Genomic DNA, 25,915 nt, shown 5'->3' on the forward strand with positions numbered 1-25,915 from the left:
TGACTGGAGTTTTGGTGCCGTCAGGGAAAGAGAATGAAAATCTTTGTCTGAATTTTGTTCTGAAGTTTTGAATTTTCCTGGATAAAGGAGCTGAAACTGAAGAAAATATCTTCAGTATTCTCCTTTCAAGGGATTGCGTGGAGAAGTCATCTAAGCAGAGCCCTGGATGTCCATCCTCTGGGCACCCGAAGCTTGTGGATGAGGCAGGGAAGCCATGAAGAAATGCTTTCCACTAGCTATTTGGATGAGGTAGTCCATGGGAAATCTAGATACAGCTGTTTCCATTGTCTAACTATATCAGCATCAGCCTTCCATAAGAACATGTTTATCACAAGCTCATAGACAGGCATCTATCCAGACTAGTCCAAAGGTGTTAGGCCTCCAGGCTCTGACATGGTTGTCTCTTACCTGTGTGCTTATCTCTGTCCCTTTTCAGCAATGTACGTGCTAAAATCTGGACTACATGCTCTAAAATAATCCTGAAAGGCATACCATAGCCACTTTCTGGCATAGACAACCACATATAATTGCATAAGACTGTACTACTGTTCTGGTACCTGTTTCAATACAAAATTTGTCTTTGTAACATTAAGAGAAGTGTGCAATTTTGTCTTTACTCCACTTGCCCTCCTGTAGTTTGAACACTGCATAATAATAAACCCAAACCAGTGCAGACTGTAAAGCAAAGAGGTAATATCTCTTTGTGAGGGAGATTTTGAACTGAACTTACTAAAGTTTCTTAAACCACAGCAGGTGTTTAAGTATGCTATCACCCCTTAAAAGACTGAGTGTTGGGGAGCTGCAAAGCAAAGTGAAACTTTTGAAACTCATCCTGTGTTAAAACCAGCAATGCAATGCTACCCAAGAAGTTTTGACATACCATTCATTGATTTATTTTGAATATTGATTAATCAGTCTACCTTACTAGTGTTCATATAGAACTATAAGACCTGATTTAACATTTTTTAAAAGCATTTAGATCTCTGAAAACATTTGTTTGGTACCCAAGCTCATTTAACTTTATTGCCCATAAGTAAGCACATTTTATACTGATATTCTGTCACTTCATATTAAAAAAAAAAGTAATTAATAATTGAGTACTTATCACAAATGACCAAAAATTGATTTCAACAGGATTTTTGAAAATGCTTTAACACTGTTGTTAAAAGCCTGATCCTGCTACCAAAGAAAAAAGAAAAAAAAAAGTAAAAAAAAAGTATGTATTTGCTAACTAGGTTTTAAACCCGCTACTTTGCATTCAAAATTGTTCATTAAAAGTCTTCAGCTTTTCTTCGTAGTTTAAAAATATGACAGATTGGTGTCATATTAGGTATATTGCAAAGCAGTGCTGCTCTTTCTGAGGCCCTGGCGAGGAATGGTTCATCCCATCTGAAAATATTATTTGCAGATAACAGGTAACCAAATCTGTAAGTATGATTACCTAAACCTAATAATAGAAAATATTTGCAAGGCAAAACACGATTATCAGCAAAACACGATTATCAGCAAAGCCTGAAAACTGTTCACAAGTTATTTTTGTTCTTTTGTTTATTGGCAATACAATACAAATGCTGGTTTACACAGATTAAAAATGGCATGTCTAGTAACTCCGTGTAAGAAATTATTAAAAGCTGAAGTCTTCTTAACTGGAGAATAAATAAATATAGTAAAAATTGATATTGATAGTAATTACGTCTAAAAGGCCATTTTGCATACATCACTTGGACAAAAATACGGCTACAATGAAGAATATTTCTCCTGAGTAGGAAGTATTTCACATAGATTGTTGGTTTTAACTTTCAATTTTTAAGATAGAAAAAGGAAAATTCAGTGAAAAGCAATTTAGCTTTAAAGCTATTTTGCTGTTCTGCTGTATTTCCCTTTACAACATCTGCATTCTCAACATAAACTGCATTAGCACAGAAAGTGAAAATATTAGCAGATCTGACACATTGTCAATGCTTACGATGTCATGTTATAAATTACCAAATATGGAAGCTTTTTAAGCATCTTGCCTCATGCTTAACTGAATATGGCAAAATTCAAGATGTTCATATATGTCAACATAAAAAGAATCACATGAAAAAAAGGTCTCACTGACATTAAATCTAATGTGAATAATAATTTCCTTCCGGGCACTGACATTCTCAAAAGGTCCGTTGTTTCTTAAGGTGACCTGAAAGTATTTGTCATGGCTTTTTCTATGGGACTTAATAACTTCAGAGACAGATCGAATGAGAGGCCTGGTCAAGATGGCTGTCTTGCTTGAAAAATACAGGAGGTTTCTTCTTCATTTAAAGAAAATCAGGATTACATTTCCATGTAACAAAAATGTTTCCAAATGGAAAGCCAAAATCTACATAAATTGTAAAAAAAAACCACCACCAAAAACCAAAACAACAAAACCCACAAAAACTGCCACGTTTATTTCACTATTGATATAGAGTATAAATTAAGGCCTCAGAAGAAGAGGGAAAGTGCATCTTTATATTCGGCAGCCTTGGCATCAGAAGAAAGTGCTATATTGTTCTTCACACAAACCGTCCCCATTAGAGCTCAAGATGTTCTTTTCCTTTTAATCCTCATTTGTACCCCTTAGCCATTTGTTTAGAATTAAATTAACTGCAATTTGGAAAATGTGGATGAAAGGTAGTGCATTGAGTAGCTATCACATGTTTCCTGAATAGTGCCTGTTCTGCCTCTTTCACAGCCATTCATTGTGCCTGAAAGGGTGTAGTGTGTGAATTGTTGGACTGTCACTCTGCAGCAAAGTCTAGTAGCCAGTATTGCCATGGAAACAGCAGGAAAAAGACAATTAACAAAATGGTTCTGATTTTCCTTATTTCTTGGGGGAAGGGGTGTTCATTAGTGATTTTTTTGTTTTCTTTTGTTATTTTCCAAGAAGAAACACAGGGGAAGGGGAGGAATCTTCTTGTTAAATTAGATATTGTCATCACTGCAGGCCTAGTTAATACAACATAAATGTGTGTTTGTGTAATAAAATGTGAGTTTTTAAGTGTTGTCTAGTTTTATTCCTTTCTTTCCCATCACAGGAAAGCCTTAAAATATTCTTAGGTGAGCAACTGTTAATGAGCAGAGCCTGTGAGTTTAACCCTCACACATTCATTGGATTTTTAATTAGTCCCTCTCAGAATCACTCCTATGACAGAAACACAATATAGGCCTGAGAGGGATTTAAACCAAAAGGGGGCTCTCTTTAGATTTTTACCATTAGTTTAAAATCAAATAAGTTGAAGGAAAGTGCTTTGGGCTGCTGTAAAAGGCAGATTTTTGTGCCTGAAGGACATTCCAATGCAGGGGTCTGACTATAATTTCAATATACATTCACATTCTGCATCCAGAAGCGGGCAAAACAAAGGGGAGTAACTCAGGCTAGTAAACACACCTCTGCCTTTACAACTGTCATTTCTACATAGTATTACTGACCTTCACACATTGTAATTAAAGGGGGGAAAATTCTATGCTAACATCTTATCTCAAAATTCCTCAAAAGACTCAGCTCCAGGTTGTGTTCATGTTGCATAGATCTAGGAACTTTGGAAACAAAACGGACTCTCCTCCCGCTTTATACAGATACAGTCAAGATCAGTATCAGCCTCATTTTTACCTATTGATCCTTTCGATAGTAGGAGCAATACACATTATAGGAAAACCGATGGAAAGCACTGTGATTAGACAAGCCCTACCTCTTTATGCTTGTTTAGATGTATGACAACATAACTGTGTCTACTACTGGTAGGTTTCACCACTGATACACTAAAAAAGACACATAATTGTCTAGAGTATTTGCCAAAAACACCTTGGTAATTGCATGTTGCAATATATGAAGCCTGTTGTTGGAACAGAGCTGTCCTGTACTGTGTATTTGAATAGCACTTGTGCCTTTGGGAATAAGGACTCTCCTGGATCTCTAGCCTCCACTGAAGTACATTTAATAAACAATAGGAACAGCTTTTTTTTTTTTTTAAGGAAGAATTTGCTATGAAGTTGTACATTTACTCTTTGAATAGCAACATGGTAAAGAGATTTACCTGCTTTGCTGTCTAACACACTGTCATGCCTCTCATATTTTCTTTATGTCAGATATGGTATTTGTTTCAAATCCACATTTATCTCTACTTCACTTTATTGTGCTTTTATTTTCAGGCATTGCTTTAAATAGCAGTGCTGATTCTTGAAAGAGTGATGGCTGCTGGTGAGTAACTTGCAGAGAATTATTTACAGGAGTCTGATGTATTTGAAGAAAGGTGAACAGTGCAGGAATAAAATGACAGAATACATACTAAGAACATAGTACAAAGATTTGGAATGGGTTTAAAGAGGAAAGGAGAACAAGTGGAAAAAAATTTACATGCAAAGTCCTGATCACTGTTTGTCTGTCCTACATAAATACAGAAGTCCTTTGAAATAAACCACTAGAAAAGTGGAGGGGAAGCCTAGGGAACATATGCTGAAGGCATACCCTGACTGAAAGGATATACTCTAGAAGTATTCAAATAGATGGTTAACAGGGGAAATGGAGAAAAAAACCCCAATATTAAAAAAATAGAGTTGAGTCAGCCATTGGGTTATCTGAGAATGAACACTGAATTGTCTCATACTTAATAAATCTGTGAAGCAAAAAGTGGGAGGGGAGGCATGGACATTTCCTTGATCCACACCAGTGTAACTAATGTCATGTTTTGCATTACTAGGTTACAGGAGATCCATCGTACATGCAATTGTAAGTGGAATTCAGTACTAAAGACATACAAAATTATGTTAATGTCATATTATGGACAAAACTTGTTTCTGTTTTTATTTTTTAGTCTTTGATGAAGGAAATTTCTATAGCCCCTGAGCTCTGATTGGAGAGCCTTTCAGCAATTTTATTAATACTGGTTTCTGAAATATGTTCATTTCCAATAACAAGCAATCATTGTTGTTGATCTACCTGTTTGGCTTTAGATTACAACATAGACATCAGCAGAAACCTAAGAAATCCAAAGAGCAAACTATTTACTTAGAAGCAAGCAATCCTAAAACAGGCTTTTCCCCCACTTCACTGACATTATGATTTCAACAATGCTCCATTCACTCCCACAAACTGTTTTACTTTTATTATCAGTTGAGGTAATTGGTGTTTTCGTTGGGCTCAGCATGTTCCTTGCTTTACTTAGTCCTTAGCATTAACACTAATGCCCTTGGAATCTAACGCTTTGTAGGTTTTCCTGGGGTTTAACTTCTGCAGGAGTGAAGCACAGGCTCTAGCATCTTCCTTAAGCATCACATCAACTAGAGAAGACTTTTAATCCAAATGATGGGAAAGGGGGGAAAAAAACACCAGGTAAAAATCTGAAGTTTGCTGTAAGCTTACTTAAGCCCTAGTCAAATAAACAATGTTTATTTGTTTGATAAGTATGCAGAGTAATTAAAGGTAAAAGTAATTAATGAACTTCTCTAGGGACACTGCCAAAGTGTGTGCATATTTGCTGCCTACTTGAAATGGTGGACTCAAATATCCAAACCATTCACAGAGGTCAAATATTTGGGTATGTGTGGAAAGTCACGTTATTTAAACTGGTATGCATGTATGTAATTATTCTCATAACTAAATGTGGAAATGTATATAATAAATTGCTTAAGGCTCACTGTGAAAAGAGCCTTTAGATTTTTTGATACTTCTTCTTTGGAATCTGCAAACAAGGCTAAGAAGTTTCCCAGAGCAACTTTTCTGGTGTAATTTATCATTTCTATCTGAGTTGGAGATACTGAAAAAGCCTTGTATTTGTGCATTTAACTTGTAGGCACAGACAAAAAGGAGAAGGGAAGTGTGGGAGAAATACTGTTGAGCTCTTGCTTTGCTAAATGCAGAAGTTAGTAAAACTTATACAAGCCTCCAGAACTCCAAGATACACATTAGGCTTAACCCTTAATTGGCTCAATTGTTCCATCCAATCCAACTTGCTTATATAAGTAAAACCTGAGCTTTTTCAGATGTTTTGATTTCTGGAGACCCCATTTGAAGACTGAAAGCTTACACAGAATTCATGTGCAATAAAACTGGTAAATACGAGGAGTTATTTGGCATAAATACCTTTTTTTCCACAGTGCACAACATCCATTAGGCAAGGTAATAGGGCATTATTATTACATTGACAATAAAGGTAGTGTGACATAAATTTTGGTCAACTTGGCCATCATATGCTGTTGACAGCAGCCATAGTCTCTTTCCAGATAATAAAGAGTACCACAGGATCTTTATTGCTGAAACAAAAGAGGACTTTCAGTTTGCATTTTGTTAGTACATCAGCTCACAATACCAGCAGTTTTTTCCTGACATTATACAGGGGCATTAGTTAAGCATTGGCACTGATGAAAGGGACATTAGCTTAACAACTTTCTGCAAGTTTGCTTTGACTCTAAACTTCTCACAGAGCCTGAAAGTTTTGTAACTTCAATTCATCATGGAGGCTGAAATAATGTGACTGACAGCTGACAAAATGATTTTACATTTTAATCATTTGTTTTGCAACCTATTGTGATAACAATATGGTCAGTCAGCAGTTGCCTGAGTCCACATGCATTAGTCTGTCACATCTATCATATTTTTAGTCAAGGAAAATTATTAAGAAAATATGAACATAGCTAACTGTGCATGTATTTAGGCTGGACAACATAACTGATTTCAGCCCTACCCAGAAAATGCTTATAGGGTATTTAGTTTGCAATGTGTAACAATCAAGATGCCAGACATTAAAGCTTCAAAAAGACATGTTTTGTGTGTGCTTTGGATTTCAGCAAGTGGCTAAGGACCAGGATTTGTTATTAGACATTCATCCCAGAAAATGTATATACCAGAAATATCTCTGTATGAGATCAGTATGAGAATTTTTCAGTGTGAGTATAAATAACACTTACACTTTCCTGCAAGTGTTATGCACAAAAACACTTGAGGTAAGTAGACAGATACATAGACAGATAAATGTGCACATACAAATCTTCACCAATTGCTCATCTAAACTATTACTGAATTATCTGTTTTTCTCCAGAACAAAAAGAGCCACAATATCAAATATATATTACATTTGTTCATGTAATTAGTGGTTGAGAAGAGAAGAGAGACCTATTAATGCAGCCTGACTACTAGCTTCATTAGATAACAAGGACTCTGCAGAGGAAAGACATTGGCACTGAATTCACCAGAGGAAATCCAAGCTTTGGTCAGAGCTTGCAACTTATTTGGTGCTGCAGAACATTTTTGTAGGTCACAAAGACCAATAAAACTTAGTTCTAGTTAGTTCTACTGCTCACAAAAATCATTATTATCTTTATTATTATTACTAGTGCTTGTGCCTTAGATGAGAATGAACCTGTATTTTAAAAAGTTGAAGTCAGCAGAACCAAATGCTTAATTCCATACCCTCTCAGTATAAGAACCAAGGGGATTAATCAAACAGCATACTCCAGCACTTCATTGAGCTCAGGTTTTAGACGTCATTTTCTTATAATGTCTGTATAGTTACCAAGGGTCTTCTCTTTATGGGCCTGAGGAACACAGCCACCAGCAAGTGGTTGGCTTTACTTATCATGTATGTCTGAACAGCTGGGCAGCCTTTCCTATTAGGAAACAGTACCCTTTTTTCACAGGATCTATTTCTCATCATGCCATGACTTAACCAGACTATTAGAAGCAAGTATCTGTAACATTTTGGGAATCTAGTTTCTTGAAGATACATGCTTCCCTTTCAGAGAATGATTTCAAGGCATGCATACCTGGTTTTGCTTTAATAACTTCATGTCACACAAAGTTACCATGTCCTTAGAGACAAAGATCTCTGCTCTGTTTTAGTCAGCAACACTAAAGAAAAAAAAAGCTGTGGGAAAAATTGTACTTCTTTTTATCCATCACGGTCTCTGATAGCGTCTTTTTGGTTGTTTGGGTTTTTTTAACATTATTTTGGACTCCAGTGAACTTTCAAGAGTCTCATCAGTAACAAAGCCTGAAGGCAATGTTTAGGTAGTAACATCTTGCAATTATTACTGTTTATAAACTGCTTATAACAAAAAGATAGCTATATTAAAAGAATGACATAAAATATTGTCAGGAACAGCAAAACAGCCAGAATCTTCAGTCTGTTACCATGACCTCTTATGCACATGCTGTAGGTAAAAATTGTGTCAGGTTTGACAATGCTTTCATCAATGCAAGCTTCACGAGACTCTTACCCTTCAGGCAAGTATCCTCTGCAGGAGGAAAGACCTCAAGCCAGTCAGTTGGTGCCTGTCTGTAGAAGATTAACTAGTAGCAGATAGTCTCCAAAGAAAACTGTAAACTTAAATTCAACTTGACATAATTGCTTTCTTCTTTTGTTTCCATTTTCATTTTATTTTCAGTTTTCTTTTCTTTTAACCTTTCTGTTTACTTTTCTTCTTTTTTTCCCAAGAAGACTGCCCACAAAATACTTCTGTTCTTACTCTTCTCTGTTGAAAAGAACCTTGCATCTTTTCATGGAAATCTGTGCAGTGATGCTATTCACATAATAGATGATCTTTTGCATTAATTTGATCATTTTTAGGGTGAGTGAAGTAGCCGATCTACTTCCACTGAGGGGGCATACTGTGAACACTACCACATTATCAGTTTGCCCCATATTTGTGAAGGAACATTCCACTTTGCATGTGGTAGAGTAGACACCTCCCAGGTCTAGCCATGAATGTGTGGGAAAAGTTCCTCCTTAGTATTTAAAATTTACTTCTCATGTGCACTAAGGCTATTTTTCACCATACAGGCACAGGAAAGTGTCACGATGAGTGATATTTTAAAGGACCCTTATAATGCTACAATGATGTAAAGTAGCCGTAATGTGAATGAGAGTTATTCCCCAAGGGTATGGATGAAACATCAAACACTTGCAGAGATCTGGCAGGGATCCAGGAGAGGAGTTGATTGTAAAAGGATCACAAAGGTAGTTTTTATGTGTCAGTGGCACATATGTAGGATTCCATGCCAGCAGAAGTCCAAAGACTTGCTGTCACAATCCTATCCATGTTAAAAAAAAAAAAAAAAAAAAGGAACTAATTCCATTTTTTTAAAAAATAAGTCTATTGCTCATTTATGTGGAGGTGCTGTGTTAACAGAAAGCATTACCTATTAAATGTGCTTCCACCATCCTGTAGACTTTTATTATTTTCTCAAAGAGCAATGCCACTCCAAAGAAACATTCCTATGTAATTATATATTCAGTTAAAATAAAGCTGCCTTAACAACAGCTGAATTCTCCATAATTGTTTGATGTCATGAAAAACAAACAAGTCCCCAAAGAATAATGAGTCAACATCTGTTCTTTCCCCCTCTTCCCCTCCCAGTTCTCCTGGTAGCTGAGGGAACCTTCATTAGGGGCTGCTCAAACAATGTTGGGCCAACTTTATCCTTGGTGTAATTTCAGTGGAGTGAGTGCAGCTGCACAGGATGTTAATCTGGTCTCATTCTTTTAAATCAAAATTTAAATGTGCCGGACTCAGTAATGTTAGAACCAATGGCTATAAAACTTTTATGAATCCATTTTTCAGCCTCTATCTAGTCAGAATCCAGCAGAAATTTAGACCTTATATAACACTGCATTTGTCTGCATTCAATGTTATGTTTATGCAGATGAAGAAGTGACTCATCCAATCATATAAACCTTGTAAATTAAAATTTTAGACCAGTATCATCATTTGAACCTTCAAGTAACGTCTAACTGTAGACTAATATAAGTAGATTAAGAGAGAGATTTGATTAAAGAACAGAAGACCTAGGCATTACCCCAAATTCATAGAACTTAAAATGGAAGTGTTTCTCTATTTTCAGGGTCCTTTAGTTGTTGATATTTGGGGATGGGGGGTGGGCAGAGGGAAGGAATTCTTTGTACACCTCTGTTCCAACATGAAATCAAAAGCAGGATAAGCAGGATTGGTTAAAATGGCTTTTTTTACTCCATCTGGACCTGTACAAGAAAACAGTTCCAGTGACATGTAAAATTATGTCTTTAGTCCAGTTTTATAGACTTCAGTGCTGGAGACTTCACAATTCAGTGCAGATTTTTTCCAGTCTTTCCAGGCCTTTTACCATTTGGATATTTTTCTGACACCTACTATGTCTGTCTCTCAATTCGTTTTAAGCACATTTCTTCCTGTCACAGCCATCATGGGCTGGAGAGAAGGGTATTATTTTCTCCCCTACAACAGTTTTGAAGATGATTGTCCGACTCTGTTCTTCATGCTGGAACTGTTTTTCCATGAATCTCATATGCAGTTCATGATTTAATCTTCCATGTCCTCTCCTGAAGAAGTAAATCCACTTCTGATTCTTCATTCCATGTTACACTGTGCAGTCAATGATTCTTAAATTGAGCACTTTCCACTGGGCTTTATTCCATGTCATTATATTTTTCTCCAGTCTGCTATTGCGATTTTTGATATCAGTCTTGTTTCCTAATGTATGTGAAAGTCCCTGTCACCTCCATGTCACTTGTGGTCTTAATGCGGGTTTGTGTCTACTCAGGTCATTGGCAAAAGCTTAACCAGGAACAGGTCTGGACAGACCCCAAAAGTACAGTTAATTGTGTGCTTTTGCTTGACACTCACTCACTAATCTATAGTCTCTGAGCTAAATCTTGACTTTCTTCTCTCAGCCATGTTTATCTGAACACCTACATTTCAGAATTGCTAACAATTTCCAGAAGGTTTAATGACCTGGATGCATTTCACCTTCTAAAACCAGTCCTTATGTCTCTACTCTGATAGTTATTACATCTTTTCATATTCCATATTAATTATTACACATAGGCTGTCAGACATAAAAGTTTGTATTTTTTATTCATTGCTTTTGTTGACTACAGTGTTCCATTTCTTTACACAATTAAACTGCATTTGTATTTTATAGCTTTTAAAGAAGAGAAAGTTTTTTGCAAAGGTTTTTTTTCCTTTTGTTTTCCAGGGTTCCTATAGCCTAGTAGAGGACTTTGACTATGAAATGTTACCCTATTTATGCTTGGTTTTTAAGTTATCTATGGAGAATATTGTGTAATGTCCTCTCTAGGTAAATTAACATACAGTGAACTTTTATCAGCATGGATTACTTGCTGTGCAATGGAGGACTTTTCCAACATACGCCAGAGCTCCACAAGGGACAAGAGTAAATGAAATAGGAGGCAGCAACAATAAGATTATGGAAACAATGCCAATTTGTAAATGAAAAGCTTTGAATCTTTCTTTTCTTCCCCTCCCCTGCCCCTGAAGCGTAGTGCCCATGGGCATTTCTAAGTAAATCTGGGCAGGCCTACAGATAAATCAAAACTCAGACAAGCCAAGGACTTGGCTATTCTCTCTATATAAGCAAAAATGCAAGCCAAGCTGCTAAAGTTGGCTGCCCATTAAAAAAAAAAAAAAAAAAAGACAAGAAAAGAAAAGAAAAATTCTATGTAAAGACATATACATTCAATGTGACCATGAGGAAATCATACCAAAGGATTGTCTTTATCCACTGATGTGAAGCCAAGGCAAAGCTTGTAACTCAACAGGATCTCAAATTAAATTTCCTCTAAACCAAGCCTAAGTTAAAGTTCTGTAGATTTATATAATTAAAGTTGGATAACAGGAACTTTATTGTCAACATAATCAGGTCCCAGGAACAAGTAAATCAGCTCTTTATTGGAATAAACATTTCGTACACAGCATAGAATTACACCTTTTACAGAAAAGGAAGTTAGAGAGACAGGGAAGGATGAAAGAGGAGCCTGTTAGAGACCTGATAATTAAAAGGATCTTTTTCAAACAAAACCAGAAGATTATGCCTTGAGTTACAGAAATATCAATGCTCATATATGCACTTACTATCAACAAAGGTCCGTGCATTTAAGTAATTGCTTAAGTCTTTGCTTATGAAGAAAAATAAGATGAGCTATAAGCAGAAATGTTTTCAAAACAGAATATTGTTCATGAATTTCCATAAAAAAATAGCAACTGTTCAGAAGTGTCCCTTTTAAATTATCATGGACTAAATCAGAGACTACAACTAAAATGTAGCCACTCTGAAAAATAATGGTAGTGGAGGCTGCTGTGCTTTATGTGTGTTGTTCACATTTACTCTGCAAATATACAGTTCAGTTTAATTAGCATGTGATTGAAAGTGTTGACGTCTTGTGTTCTGTGTTGCTAAATGGATTTCCTCATGCTGGGGAATATGTAAATTCCTTGAAGAATTGTTTATGCTACCAGAGCGGCTTTTAAGTAATTTTGATGACAAGAATTAAAGTAGGCAGTCAACATAGTTATTTTGAGGATTTAATATAGTTGTGAACACAAGAGTGTAAATAACTTTTTCAAGGAGCTGAAGCAGTCTGTGAAAACAGCTGTACAGAGTTGTGTTTTTTTTCTTTTTTTCTTTTTTCTTTTTTTCTTTTTTTTTTTTTTTTTTTCATTTCATGTAACAGTAGAATTTAATTGCAGCTTTTGTCCCTTCTCATTTCTGGCATCCAAAAATAAGATGAATAAATATAAAAGAACCCAAACCTCTCCTTCGAAGCACTGAATACCATTTTAAAAAGAAAGATTTAAGTATTTCTGTATGATTCTTCTCTTGGCTGTAAAAACATAAAATGTTTGTAGCTTCAGTTATTTCACAAAGTATATTTCTGATTCACTGTGGTTGCATAAGAGAGAAATAAGAATTAAAGTGTAAATTACACTTCTTTGAAAGCTACATATATTTAATTGTCAAAATGTCAGAGACAAAGTACTGTTGAAAGTTTGCATAGTTCAGACAAATCCAGAAATGTATGGGCACTGAAATTTCCACTCCACAGAAAGATCTGCAGCTTCAGAATCAGTTTATTCTCAACTACAGCAAAAAAAACCAAAGACCTGTCCAAAAAAACATAATTTCCAGGAATAAAAAAATAAAATTGATTAAAAAAAAATAAAATGTTAGGCTGCCATGTTTTTCAGGCTTATATTTTGAAAAACACTTTTAAAGGGCAAGTATTTTCAATATGAAAAAGCTGAAAATATTTCTGACATGAAAATGTCAAATACCTTTACTATTTGTTTTCAAATTGGAAATGTTATAAATGAAAACAACAACATTTGGAGAGTTCTCTAGTTCTGTCCTAATGTATGGACATTGATAATCATGAGCTCTATGGGAGCATGTAAGAGCAAGCAGCATCAACAGCCATCAATATAAAACAAAGAGTTTTGGGAGGTTACTGGCAACCCTTCCTCATTTTTAAGGGTGACTTCTTTCCTTGTTCCCAACACTGACCCACCGAAGTCCCATAAATATATTACTGCTGGAGAGGTTTGTACCTTTACAGGCAGAAGAGTATGCTGTAATAAGGCTTAATCTAAACTGAAGCATTCACCTAACTTGAATCTTTTAAAGTTTCCAGTCATGAGGTCTAAGACAGCTTCCTAAACTCCCTTAGAACAATACAGAGAACAATGTGCTTCTAGAAACTGTTCATCTGTTGTAGCCAGATGCTTATAGTAAAGAAGATTTTATTTTTTTTTCATTAGGTCTGTTCGTAGAGGGGTTTGGACCAATAGATGCTGAACTTTCTTGTGGGTAAATTTAGGTGAAGTTAGTCTCCCTGTAAATGTCAGAATAAACCATGTAGGAAAGAAAATCCCTTTCCAGTGTATTAGCCAGATAACACACCTTTAAATCCATTGTGCTCATGGCATCACATCACACTAATTGATGATGGTGTTGAACGAAAATTATTTTTGCTCAAATATAAAGTTACTCTATCTCAACAAAATGCATATTTATACTAGGTAAGTACTACATTTGCAAGGCCCTGTTCTTTTCTTCAGAAACTGTGAATGTCCTTCTGCTTGTGAGACTGAATCCCTGCCTTTTACATATGGTGAAGCAGAGGAGAGTGGAGTTGCATCCCCCAGCCTTGTCACCCATTCCCATCATCAGTCACCCTGGTGGGCGTTCTTCAGTAATTATTCTCATCGATAATGTGATTTTAAATAAAGCTCCAATATAATCATAACTAGCACTATTCTTTGAACAAAGGACAGTTCAAAGAGGGAGTGGAAAAAAATTAACACCATGTTGTCTTATTATGACAACATAAATCAGATTGTGATAAAGGAGAGGGAAAAAGTTAAGGGAAGATAAGGAAAACAGAAAAGACTGCATAATGGATCAGGTCTCTCAACTACTTCTAGAAAATGTGAACCCAGAAAACCAAGGAGATCCAGCCCATCAAAATCAGTGAAAAGTCTATTGACTTAAGTGGTGCCACATCACAGGCTCTTTTTATCCTTAACCCTTATAAGACAACTGTCTAACTGCATGAAAGAAACCTCTGCTCTACTAAGTCACAGATTAATTTAAAATTAAGGAATTTCTGCTAGTACTTAAGTTTCTCTGTATTTCTTACCAGACAGATCTATAAAGAATAGCTTAGCAGGTGATAAGAAGTAGAATAGAGGATGAAAATATATCCAAGTGCAGACAGCATTTTGTTTTAATTTTATCAATATCTTGGAAACAAAGATAGACACAAACATCCAGTTAGAATACTAATGATAAGAAACAAAAATAATGTTCTTTGTATTTGCAGCTAAATTTTCTTTTGTTCACATAGAAAACTCTACAGCTTATGGATTGCAACATCCTTCTTAGAAGTAATAAAATCCTGTCTGACATTTTATGGACATTAGCTTTACTTCAAAAGCCATTTCCTTAAAAGTGCAAGCTTTGAACATCCAGTTCCTGAGGTTAATATATTATACAAAATGTACAGAACAATTCTTGATCTTTTCAATAGACACTGAATTCATGAGGTTTGGAAAGTGAGGAAGAAAAAAATCCTACCATTAATCCTTTAGTGTTGATCATTCGGATATGTTCACTTTTAAATTTGGTAGAAGAAAGTCCAGAGATGCTTTAAAAAGCGGGTTGACTTTTACTAATATGTTGAAGAAAGATTCAGCAGTAGCCAGCATAATCAGCTGATTTTTATTTCCTTTAACTGTTTCAAGACACAAGCTATGTCTGCTAGGTAACATAGTCACCTATACACTAGTTCCCAATACAAGACAGAAGTCACAGAAATTCAATGAAATGTCAGTGTGCTACAGGAACTGGCTTGATCCTGGCTACCTTTAGTGACTCAAGCAGGACTCTTATTTATGACTGAAAAAATCACAGATTATTCTACTACAGAAGTATTCAGACAAACTACTGGTTCCCACTGCATAGAAGTAAATACAATTTAATTTTAGAGTCTTGTCTTTTCAAAATATCGGCTTTTGTACTTGTACTACAAGAACAGCTGGAGTATGGGAAAAACTTGAAGTGTTAATTGATTTTGTTTGAATCCCGTTACCCTCTGTTTGGTGTGAATTTTTAAGTTGTCAAAACATTAAGTTATATAAGGAATGGAGCAGAGAATAAACAAAAAGATAATTCTATTGATATCAGAGGTGTGTATCTTCAGCTAACATACTATGTTCACACTGGTTATCCCATCTCAGACTGCTGAAAAATAAGGGGAACAATAAAAGAGCAATAAAAATAAAGAAAAAGCCTGTTCTCAGAAAAGGAAAACTAGCCTTGTTTTCCTTAGAAAATAGATTAAAATGTGGAATTTCTGTCACAGGAAATTTGTTGAGTTCAATAATTTAAGTACATTGAAGTAGACTGAAAAAACAGATACGTATAGGAGGATCAAGAGTATTTTGGGTGATGGTAGTTATCCCCAAAAATGTTAAAAGGAGCATTTTTAGTTGTGCTTCACAAGTGTAACTATTAGAAATTAAGATCTAATGTGGAGAAACAAATTATTTGCTGCTTCTGTGAAGTCATGTCACCTTCCTCAGAATCACCAGGTATAGACAGTTAATACAGATAATGTTTTGGAATGATGGAGTAAGATCCAATGTAGCAATTCCTGTATTTACAAGTACCTAGGAAAATATCAAAAGAATAAGGTAAGACACACTGCCCAAAAGCTCTGACTACATCCTATGGATCAGGTATTTGTTCACGTGTAATTCCGATTATGGTCTGAAGTGAAAAATAATGTCTCCACGGGATTACATGGAGTTTTCTCTTGCCAACCATTCATACATTAAAGTCAGGAAGAATAAAAGAAAGTGACAATTAACCAGGTCAAGATTAATTCCTCTTCCACTGTCATGCTGGGTCTAGCTTCAGTGCAATGCATCACTCTCATATCAAAAATACTAGAAAGCAGATTTTAGGCACCAACTTAGCTCAAGTGTATTTCTGTTGTAAAAAATAGGTTTTCCTTCAGAAGTTTGAAACTGAAGTTCTGTCCTGAACTTCTGTCTGAAGCTATTTCACCTCCAGAATAATATTTTTGACCCATAAGAAAAGATAAATGGTTTCTTACCAGTAAACAAAACAGAAAGTAAGAAGTGAAGGTAGAAATGAATAATGATGCTTGAGAAAAAACACACTTTGCTTTTCTAAGACAAGAACATATTACATCACTACAGAGTAGTATGTCAATGTTTAGAAATAATTACCCAGTTACACTGCTAGCTGATAATATTGCAATGAATATAGGCAAGCACATGGATTAAAAACTCACTGTTACAACCACCTTAAAGTTGACTGTGCAATATAAAGCACAACACTTTGCAACATAGCAAGTCAGATGACTTCTACCTTACGAAAATTTACCCAAGAGACAAAAACAATTTATTGAATTTTACACATATAAACTTGAGCGGTGAACTGTCAGAACTTCAGGAATCTTTTTTTCTTTGTTTGGAATATTTCTTACTGTTTGCAGGCATCTAAACATAGGAAATTTCTGGGATTTTGTAATAGTTCTTGAATGTCTTCTTTTAATTGTGGGATCTTTCAATATTATTTAGTATTATTAATATTATTTTAATATTATTAACTTTAATGAACAAAGAGTGTGAAATCTGTTGCCAATTTGCTGGATACCATGACTAAATATTGTAATTAATTTATTCCTTGTTTATTTTAATTTTTTTCTCTGTGGATGCAAAATAAGTAACCAGTGGATCCCAATTACATGGGAAATTCCAGCTGCAGGGACACTGATTGGTTAGTAGAAATTTGTGGGAAAAAAGGCACAATTAGAAATTAATCTTTCATTGTCAGTTTATGCGGTTTTTAATCCTAGTTCTGCATGTAGAAAAAATTTTGCTTGAATGTAAAGACTGTTGAATTTCTCATTGTTTCTTCATATCTTTTATTCTTGAATCTCATTCTTTGCAACTTATCCATGCATTGCTTGCGCTCTGTAATGATATCCAGATCATGAATCAGCTTATGAAGAGTGATACACATGGATGAAATATTATTCTCAGAATATTCATTCCAGATTCCTGGAATCTGCTGGGATCATTTAGGGCATTTAATAATTAAATACATAATAAATACACAAAATGTTTCCATTACAGTAATATTCCAAACGAGAAGAAGGTGGAGAATCAAGAGAAGCAGATCATCATACAACACAGCAGATGCTGGAAATCTGTGTTAGATAATCTGCTGTTTATTAGCTTCTATTTTACTACTTGTCTCCCAAAAGAGACACAGCTGTTTTATGCCTCACTTACTTTCTCTAGTAGCAGATCAACACTGGACTTGGGAAAACAAGCTACATCAGCCACATAACTCAAATATCATGAAGCAGAGGTACAGGTAAGGGACAAATATAATTATTTTAAATTGTTTGTTTGGGGTTTTTTTAATGAAAATAAAATATATTATTTTATTTGACAAAGGATGGAGGATAAACTATGCAATCTTCAGGCTTCTGTAGCTGTATCATGATCACCTAACATTGTGATCAGTTAGAATATTTAAAATAGCTATGATTTTTGTTTGTAATGGCATCAGAAAATTATCTCGTTTGGAAATTCCCTATTTAAACATCCATTTACATAGTGGCATTTTATAAATTGTCATAACAGTTTGTTTAGTACCTGTAATCTATTGCTGGATGAGAAAGACAATCATTACGTTTTCAAGGATATGGGGGTCTGGCTTTTATGTTAATTCTGACAACCTTGTATTATAAAAATATGTTATAATCACAGCTCTGATTACTTAAGTTGACACTGGTAAAAATTACCTATTTAAGAAAATGCTGAGCCTTCTTAAAGCTGTATTTAACTTGGCAATAATAGCTTTTAAAAGAAGCAGTACTGGCTGCAGACAGACAAGTAAGTTAAAATTCATCTGTATTGATAAAGAGTCACTGATTTGAGTGGATTTGACCACAAAGATGAAGTTGGCCCAAAGTGCCAGTCACTTGCTCTCTTCTTGCCAAGAGAATTTCAGCCCAAAAGAAAGAAAACATTCCCCTTTTATGGTCTAGACTGAAAGTCTCCATAGATTTAGAGAAGTACTCAAGTATCTCTCCTTGTCAATATTCCCTTTCTCCTGCCTATGAGAAACCTGAAATATGTCAAGCAGAACAACCGTCAAATTACCAGTAGTTAAGTGAAAATTGTTTCCTGTCCTTAGTGCTATAAAGAGTCCTCAGTATTTCTTTCAGATCTGGAATAGTAAAAGGAAGGATGAAAGTGTGCAGAATTAATTCCTCTGTAATCCATTTTGTAATCTGTTTTTATCTCTGCCAGTTGACTGAGAGCATGTTTTCTCAGTCTAGGAAGATGAGTCACTAATGTACTTTATTTTGCTCCCTTCTCACCCTCACCCTTACCTCCAAATGTATACAAGAGAGACTGAGTCACACCACAGTCTGCACTCATACCTACGTAGTCCTTACACTGTTAAGTACTGTAAGAAAATTTTAAGGAACAGGACATTGTAAGGACTACAAGCACGTCTAAATACTCATATAGTGTATGTCTTCATAACGTCTCCCAAACATTCAGACTGTACATGACCAAACTTGACTACTGACAATCTGTAACTGGATTATAACAAATCTTTTCAAGGTTTACAGGGTATTTTTTTGGAAAGAAAAATACGAAACCATATTACTCATTTTGTGCAACTAATTGTCATGTAATTACTGGTGCTTCCCATGTGTGCTTCATCAGCTCTGATTTCATAAAGTTAGCTTTAAAGGTAGTGAAACAGGAGGCAAAAGCAGGTTTTGGTCAGCCTGAGAAAACAACATCCCTGCTGGATTACAATGCAAAGGGACAAGTGGAAAAACAGGTTTGCTAGCTGACAGTAACTGAGAAAAGCTTTTGCCTGGATCTGAAAGAAATGGAGAACCGAAACTTATTTAATCCTGTAGAAAGTCAGATTTCCTGTCTTTTATATTGTTGCCTTTAAGAGAAGATATTAAAATAAAAAAAAAAAATAAAAAAAAAAAAAAAGGAAACAAAATCCTGTAGTGTTTTTGAAGCTGAAAGAGAAGTATATATTGTCTAGTAAAATGCCAGCCAGGTATTTTTCCCCACTTCTGAGCTTTGGTTCTCATCCAAGACATAACAAACCAAGCAAATAAAAATGTGAAGATGCCATACCACTTTTGTTTCCCATTTCATAAGGAATTCTAAATCATACTGGTGAGAGAGAAGGATGCTAATCAAGCTGAATCATCTATGGTAAAATGTAGAGTTTATATCAAAATCTGCAAACTCTTTTGTTGTTCAAATGTTGCAGCTGAACTACTCTTGAAGCTTTAGAAAATAATCCTGTGATTGCTCTTCAGCCTGCACAAAGTAACTGTAATTGTAAAGTTTGATCCTGCTTCTTTTGAATGAATAAGAAACATTATCTGAATTTCAATGGAAACAGAGCCACACCCTTAATTACATGAATTGTAAGGCACTTTCTTCAAAGTGTAAACTTTACATTAGTGATATCCAGGGAAATCTTCAGTATTTGGCTTCATAGTGAGGATGTAAAAGACAAAAGCTAGGTCTCAAAGGAAGTGCATGTATTTTTAATATTACAAAACACGTATTTTAGGATTTCTAAAGCTCAGGAAAAGGATTTTTTTATTTTTTTTTCAAATAAGAGAGATGGCACTACATGCAAATCTTAATGTCCTGTTCAGAGTGTCAAAGGATACTTCAAAAGTTATATCCTTCCCGAACCTCTCTTTCACCTGCACAAAATGGCTTTCAGGGTTTCCTGCCAAGGGATGCCAAATTGCTAATTTCCTATAGAAAAGCTGTTTGAACATGAAAATATGGATCAGTCTTTAATTGTACACCAGCAAAAGACCATCATAGTGACCACTTTCTGGACCTCCTGCTTGATAAAGTAATGCAGTTGTGACTGGAAAAAGAGTGCAAAGTGTTTACAGTAGTCAGCACAGTGCTGCAGTCAACCTAAAAACATGTCAGGAATTCTAAGGGAAATTAATCAGCAAAAGGAGAAATTATCAACAACTGTATTGAAAGAATAAAAGTAACTAATGCTTTTATAGCTTATTTTAAAATGCAAGAAAAAATTCCTTAAGAGGGGAACATGAAGGGAGTTAAAAGCAAACAGACATTTCCCAGGCAACTAATTATAATTTAATTACAATATTGTCAAGAAAAATATACATTCTATTTTATGTGAATGTATACCATATAAACTTTATGCTTAATAGTCACTTTCAATAACAAAAACAGATCGGTATAAAATATTACCTGAGTGCCCAATGCCTCATGAAGGGAAACTAAAAAGATTGTCTAAGATTTCCATGAAAATATCTAGAATAAAAAGGAATAAAAATTAATAACATCATTTAGGGCTACTTTTATACTAGCTTCTGAACGTTCTTATCTTTTCAGATTACAGTGGCTGCAAAAAGGACTTGGAGAAGACTTCTCTGAAGGGATTTACAGTAGATCTGCTTCTGATGTATGAAGCACGTATTTAACAATACACGGCATTGCTTCTAGATATGTCTGCACCGCAGTCAGGTGTCTTTTCAATCTCAGTTGCTTAGATATTGAGAGGAACAAAAGTGTGGGAAGTGTCTTCAGCATAACCCACAAAAAGTTCACAGGAGGTCCTAGGTATATATTTGGCAGCTAAAACCCATACCGCTTAAATCTCTTGATCACAGTATAGCCATGCTTTGGGGTAAAAATACATCGCATTCACCAACTAGAATCTACACCAAAACAACTGCTAATTGTCTGTCTTTTCCGTACTGAGAGGGCCAGCTACAATGAAAGCACACTGGGAAGTTTCTGTCACCTAATTTTGTCTAAACTGATTCCCTTAGACTTGCCGTACAGCCTGGGCACCTCCAGAGGTGTGTCCCTCCACTCCTTCTGCTCATCTGTGTTGCCATGAACTGAAGCACATTGCAAATTTTTTGGTTTTCCCTACACCAGCCAAGAAGTAAATCCGGGGAGTCTTGTTTCGGCCTTGGCTGTCTAAGTTAAGGCAAAGTAACTGCAGGGAGTACAGCAGCACAAAGCTTTGATAACAGGAGGCTGAACAACTGGAAACTGGTGAGAGGGAATCTAGTTTTGGACTTAGAAAGAGCCTGTATAAAAGAATTCAGATTATATTGTCACAAAAAATGCATCTGTTTAGTTACACATTTTCATTTGTTACGATGTGTATATACCTGAAACACAGTTCCTTTTCCTACAGCAACTGCTTCCTCTGCTGGGGCTTAATTATCCTACAATCATAGTACAAATTACCCAAGTGAGATGGTGACATGTTTTACTTTATCAAATTTCTGACAAAGTCCCTGGGATGTAATCAGCTTAACACAATGCAAGTGTAGTCTAGATGATTACATCACTGATCAATTTGATTCCTAACTGAAATCTCAGGAAAAAAAAGTTTTTTTGTGAATAAACTGTGATATATTCAGATCAGATCTGCAGATGTTAAAAAAATAAAGCATAAAAAAAACCCCTAATGCATCTTCCCAGGTGGGGTGATAACAGGCTGTAAATACTGGCTTTCACTTCCCAAAGCTGATGAGTTTCAAGTTCAAAGTACATATATGAAGAGCAGAAGGTGTTCTAGGAAGCATATGCAGAGATACAGATCAGTCTGAAGAGTTGCCTGTACTTCAGACATGAAGAAAGACTGCATAGCCAACAATTGGTTAGTTTTTCCCAGCTACAGGCAATGATCTAATAAAAAGATATTTTTTTCACCTACAAATCTTGCCTTCCTCTAAAAGTCTGTATACATATTATAAGCTGTTAGCTCTTGTAGTCATTGAAGGGAGTTATTCACCTCACCTAACATTAGCCAGCAGAGTTAGATATCTGCTCTAAATTGATGTTTGTCCTAAACAAAACCTGACAAAATGGGGAAAAAATACATAGTATGATGACTTGCTATTTTTGGAGAGCAAACTCCTGACTTCCTCTAGTAAAGCACTGTGTCTTCTCACTGATTTACACAGAGATCAGTCTATCACACTGCTTGCATGCGAACATAGAGCAATCAGAAAGAAAAGCTTGGAAAAATCTTCTTCTTCTCTTTTTGGCTTTATAATCTTAGTTGCATATACCCAGACACATTTATGAAACAATTCAGTCTCCAGTTGTATATAGTAATGCACATGTTCTAGTCTACAATAAGTACAAGAGATATCAAAATGTACAATTATAGAGTTACAGCTATAATAAGAGCTAGTAATAAGTAGTAAAGCGCAGTAACAGTGTCACGAAGGAAAGAGAGAAAAGATTCCCATCTTATTTCATTACAAAAGCCCTCCAGCTGGTTTTCTTGGCTAGAAGCAGAAGAAAAGCTACATGGAGGATGAAGCTTAAACTGACAACCTTGAAAATCTAATGCTGCTTGCAACAGAATGCATAAAATCTATAGAAAAACTGGATTGTGCCAAGTGATTCATTATTTTAATGACTTCCTGCTTTAAGGCACATCCTCTCTTTTCCTTCATGCAAGCTGCTCCAACCTCTGTTAAGGATTTAGCCTTAAAATGAAGCTTTTATAACTTTCTGGATCTTTGTCATGTTGGCATATGGGTCATTCTCTTTATGTGAACACAAGAAGAAGGCGGAAAACAGTTGTCCTGTGGGATAAGGAAAAATTCAAACCTGAACTGGTTCTGAAATAGAACGAGTTGCTTTTTCCCTTAGGAGCTGAATGCTGGCAGGTAGCAAGTATGGAGGAAACCTGCACAGGTTTCAATGCTCTGTGTTCCAGCAGATGTCACAAAGAGGTAATGGTGTTTGTAGGATGGCCAAATAGGAGACAAGCTGGTATTTTTTAATCACAGAACTATGGAAAAGCTTTTCCTAGCTACCAAAGTAGTGTTTCACCACTAAAAATTTTTTTAGCTTCCAAAAAGGACATTACTTTGGAGCCACGTCTGGAAATAAACTCCTGTTTTCCACTACATTTCAAAGGTTATGGTAATATATACTCTTCATAGGAAACTGTATGGAGATCAGGAGACAAGCTGAGTGATATTGCTAAGGAAATAGTGAAGGTTTTTAAAAAAAAAAAGCAATGTATTCATTTTCATAAAACGTATATTTCTAAAGAAAAAACTACAAGAATTTTTGAATGCTGCAAAGATTTAAACTTTAGAGACAGATGATTTATTATTACTATTTTTATTGTTATTATTATTGACAGTCTTCTAATTATTAACCTGAAAAAATCCCTACACATTTGGAGTATAAAAGAATAAAGAAAACTGTGGAATTGCAAGTGAATCTCATGCTTCTGTAAGCTATTTGAGACAAGGAACACCTCTCTGCTGTGTGGCTGTGCAGGACCAAGCTACATTGAAGTCTCAGTCCATGGCAGTTACTCTGGTGTTCCTGCAACATCCATTAACAGAATCAATTGTAAACAAAAGATGGATTATTACATCAGGTCACAGATTAGTTCCCATATGGTTTTAATAAGAACAAAGCAAAAGCTACATTTATATTTGCTGTTGTTCAACGTACTCTTTAGCAAACATACAATTTGCATGAATTGTTCTTGTATTTTAGTTAATGGGCAGCATTTGAGGTCAGAGATGGGAGTAAGTTATGTAAGTAGAAAGGAAAGGACACAGGGCAAAAAGTTTCCGCTACAAAACTAAGGCTTTCCTCTCCAAACCAGGGGTGCAGCCTGCAAACCCAGCAGCACAGCCAGAAGTTGAGGGGTCTGCAACAGAAACATCCAACTAATAGTGCAAGAGCAGCATGAACAGATGGTGCTATAGCAGTCTCATATTCTTTATTTGTCCACCCACCAGCACGTGCTATCTAATTCCCTTTCATTATTCAGTTTCGTAGTAGCAAATTATTACATTCTCACCTGTCATTTGTTTTGATACCACATCAAGGCCCCCTATACTCACAGTCTGGGTTTATATACCAAACTTTGTGTCAATTTAGGACTCCTGATTTCTACAGTTGTGAGAAGAGAGGCAGGCCCTCAGCTTCATTAAAAATATATAACCCAATGTGCAAGCATTCTCTGCCCTTTAAAAAACCATAGAGGTAAACATATTACTAATTAAAAGAGAAACAGAAAAATGTTGTACGTGTGCTATGGAAGGCTAATAAACTTACTGTCTCACTTGTGCTGTCTGTAGCCTCATAGACTTGTCAACACTTTAACTAGAAATGCCCAAAACCCTGAAGATGCCTTGAAGAACACAAATTCAGCTCCTTCAAGTTTGTGGGTTTTTTGTTTGTTTTTTTTTTTTAACATGGGTATGGTCCTGACAAACATCTGTGTCTCATCAAGGATTTGTCTTCATAAGGAGGTCCTTGGTAAGCCCCTAATTGTGGGTTGTGACTGTCCAAATTTTGAAGATTGCCAATGTCAGCAGTTTGTAAAAGCATCACAGCCTCTCAATTGTGGAAAGGTCAGTAGGACCCTATTACAGCCAAATATTCTCTGCAGGCTTCATAATTCAAACCTCTATTACTCCCTGCTCTCTAGTCTTCTTCCTTATTGCTTTTCCAAATACCCTGTATGAATAAAGGGATCATCGTTTCAGTGCAGTGGAGCTACCCCTTGGATGGAAGAAATCAGTTCTGGGCCAGTAGCACTAGAGCACACAATGATTTCCAGCAGCCAAAAGCTGCCCTTGGACACGAGTCAGTGGAAACATGCACATTCAGTGGTAGACTCTGGCCCCAGAAGGAGAAGCAAAGAGTAACTAGAGCAGCTGAAACTGCCAAAGGGATTTAGGTTGGCAGAATGTATTTAACCTAATTTGGCATGTGGTCAGGACACAAAAAGCTAATAGCTCATTGCTTTAAAAAGCTGGTTCTTTGTTTAATACAAATGTTCATGGTATTGCCTTCACATCTTATCTGTCAGCTCCAAAGTAAAAATAAATCCTAGTTTCCATAATGCTAGTATCTGTGAACATTCACTGTTTTGACTTGTTGCAAATCACGACATCTATGAAACCACCCACATGCAGGTCCTCCTTGAAGGTTCCCCACTTACTGCCCTGGCCTTCAAACCTGATGTTCCCTGTGGAAGCACTGCTACAGTGCGAGTCAGATGCCTCACAGGAGCAGAGAGGTGCCTCTGATTCTGCTAGGGCCCTGAGGAAGCACATCCTTACAGAAGGGAACGCCTGCCACACCAGACCGAAACACCAGATTGTACAGTGTCAGAAAAGGATGGAAACGTACATATCATCAAAATTGCAGAGTGTCTGTATCAACAGCTTTGAAAATATAACACACTGCCAAAATCCTGTTAAATGAAATACAATAGGATTTTTGCTTAATAATTCCATTTTTTATATAATAATCAGGCCATATATTAATTCTCATTTCCATTATTTCACTTCTCTCTTCAAAGTAGTTGTCATAATCTTCATTCATTTTAAGTCTCTACCATGTCAATGCATTTACTAGTGTCTCTGCTTACATCTGTGCATAGTACTACTGATGTCAAAAAGAAAGGTTATAAATAGTAAATATGGAAAGGGTTGACTAGGGTCTTCTGAGAATG

At 35.8% G+C, this 25,915-nt stretch overlaps 1 long non-coding RNA gene across 1 annotated transcript in view; it reads left to right on the forward strand.

Moving 5' to 3' along the window:
- LOC308062613 overlaps positions 1-25,915 on the forward strand; it is an 86,256-nt gene that overhangs the window by 5,144 nt on the left and 55,197 nt on the right. Inside the window, exon 2 of the long non-coding RNA XR_013927645.1 lies at positions 1-25,915. This exon is cut by the window's right edge and continues 55,197 nt beyond it. This is a non-coding gene — a long non-coding RNA (uncharacterized lncRNA).

The sequence above is a fragment of the Falco punctatus genome (assembly GCF_963210335.1).
Source record: "Falco punctatus genome assembly, chromosome: 4".
In the NCBI taxonomy this organism is placed as follows: domain Eukaryota; kingdom Metazoa; phylum Chordata; class Aves; order Falconiformes; family Falconidae; genus Falco; species Falco punctatus.